The 2443-nt window shown below is 34.2% G+C and overlaps 1 non-coding gene across 1 annotated transcript; it reads left to right on the forward strand.

The window, feature by feature from the left end:
- The first annotated feature begins 721 nt into the window (after positions 1-721).
- Positions 722-829, forward strand: LOC127742797 (small nucleolar RNA R71). The gene has a single exon (XR_008004195.1). It is a non-coding gene; the product is annotated as a small nucleolar RNA R71 (small nucleolar RNA).
- Positions 830-2443: the final 1614 nt, after the last annotated feature.

Consider the following 2443-nt stretch of genomic DNA (forward strand, 5'->3'; position numbering starts at 1 on the left):
TATTGCTTGGGAGAGTGTTAGGAGGAGTTTCAGTAACCTTCTTACTCAGCTGACCCACTTGTGCCTCCAAATTTCTAATGGAGGATCTTGTTTCATTCATGAAACTTAGTGTGGTCTTAGATAGATCAGAGACTATATTTGCTAAGCTAGAGAGGCTCTGCTCAGAATTCTCTGTCTATTGCTGAGAAGATGATGGGAAAGGTTTGCTATTGCCAAACCTGTTTGTCCCACCATTATTGTTATTGAAGCCTTATTGAGGCTTCTGTTGATCCTTCCATGAGAAATTCGGGTGATTCCTCCATGAAGAATTGTAGGTGTTTCCATAAGGTTCTCCCATGTAATTCACCTCTTCCATTGTAGGATTCTCAGGGTCATAAGCTTCTCCTTCAGAGGAGGCTTCTTTAGCACTGCCAAATGCAGCTTACAATCTAGTCAGATTCTGAGAAATTATATTGACTTGCTTAGTCAATATTTTGTTCTGAGCCAATATGGCATTCAGAGTATCAATCTCAAGAACTCCTTTCTTCTGAGTTGTCCCATTGCTCACAGGATTTCTTTCAGAAGTGTACATGAACTGGTTATTTGCAACCATTTTAATGAGTTCTTGGGCTTCTTCAGGTGTTTTTTTCAAATGAATAGATCCACCTGCATAATGGTCCAATGACATCTTGGATAACTCAGACAGACCATCATAGAAGATACCTATAATGCTCCATTCTGAAAGCATGTCAGAAGGACACCTTCTAATCAATTGCTTGTATCTTTCCCAAGCTTCATAGAGGGATTCACCTTCCTTCTATTTGAAGGTTTAAACTTCCACTCTAAGCTTACTCATCTTTTGAGGTGGAAAGAATTTAGCTAAGAAGGCATTGACCAACTTTTTCCAAGAGTTCAGGCTGTCTCTATGTTGTGAGTTCAACCATATACTAGCTCTGTCTCTTACAGCAAAAGGGAAAAGTATAAGTCTGTAGACATCAGGATCAACTCCATTGGTCTTAACAATGTCACAGATTTGCAAAAATTCAGCCAAGAACTGATGAGTTCCAATGGAAGTCCATGAAACTTGCAATTCTGTTGCATCAGAGAAACTAATTGAGGCTTAAGCTCAAAGTTGTTTGCTCCAATGGCAGGAATAGAGATGCTTCTCCCATAGAAGTTGGGAGTTAGTGCAGGAAAGTCACCAAGCACCTTCCTTGCATTGTTGGCATTGTTGTTATTTTCGGCTGCCATGTCTTCTTCTTTTTTGAAAATTTCTATCAAGTTCTCTCCAGAGAGTTGTGCTTTAGCTTCTCTTAGCTTCCTCTTCAGAGTCCATTCAGGTTCAGGATCAGCTTCAACAAGAATTCCTTTATCCTTATTCCTACTCATATGAAAGAGAAGAAAACAAAGAAAGTTTGGAATCTTCTATGTCACAGTATAGAGATTCCTTGATGTGTTAGAGGAAAAGAAGAAAAGAAGGATGAGGTAGAGAGAAGAATTCGAACTTGTAGAGAGGGAAGGGGTCCGAATTATTAAGAGAGGAGGAGTGTTAGTGATTAAACAGAAAGAGATAGGAGAGAGAAGAAATTCGAATATCAAAATTAAAATAATTGGTTAATTAAAACGATTTTTGAAAAAGTGGTTAGTGATTTTTGAAAATTGTAAGTGAAAAAGTGGTTAAGTGATTTTGAAAAAGATGAGAATTAGTGAAAAGATTTGAAAATCAAATTGTGAAAAAGATAAGAAATAGTGATTAGTTGAAAAAGATTTGGAAATAATTTTGAAAAGATAAGAAGTTAGAAAAAGATTTTGAAAATAAAAGAGATATGATTGAAAAAAATTTGATTTTTAAAAAAGATATGATTGAAGAAAATTTGATTTTTAAAAAGATATGATTGAATAGATATGGTTGAAAAATATTTGGTTTTTAAAATTGATGACTTGACTAACAAGAAATTAAAAGATATGATTCCAAAATTCAAATTTTGAACCTTTCTTAACAAGAAAGTAACAAACTTGAAATTTTTTAAAATATTAAAAGAAAAATGAAAAAGGTTTGATTTTGAAAAAGATATGATTGATATGAGAAGATATGAAAAAGATAAGATTTTGAAAAAATCAATTTTAAAACTTGAAAAATTGAAAAAGATATGATTTGAAAACAAAATTTCCTTCTTGGTGCTATCCTGGCGTTAAACGCCCAGCCAGGCACCCTAGCTGGCGTTTAAACGCCAGAATTTCTTCTTCATTGGGCATTTTGAACGCCCATCTTTTTCTCTGTGATTCCTCTGCTGTATGTTCTGAATCTTCAATTCTCTATATTATTGACTTGAAAAGACATAATTTTGAATTTTTTTGAATTTTTTTAAGATGAGAGAGAAAAAAGCAAAATGAAACTAATCATGAAAAACTAAGATCAAATAAACAATGCATGCAAGAACACATTGAATGTCAAGATGAACAT

This window comes from Arachis duranensis, chromosome 1 (genome assembly GCF_000817695.3).
Source record: "Arachis duranensis cultivar V14167 chromosome 1, aradu.V14167.gnm2.J7QH, whole genome shotgun sequence".
In the NCBI taxonomy this organism is placed as follows: domain Eukaryota; kingdom Viridiplantae; phylum Streptophyta; class Magnoliopsida; order Fabales; family Fabaceae; genus Arachis; species Arachis duranensis.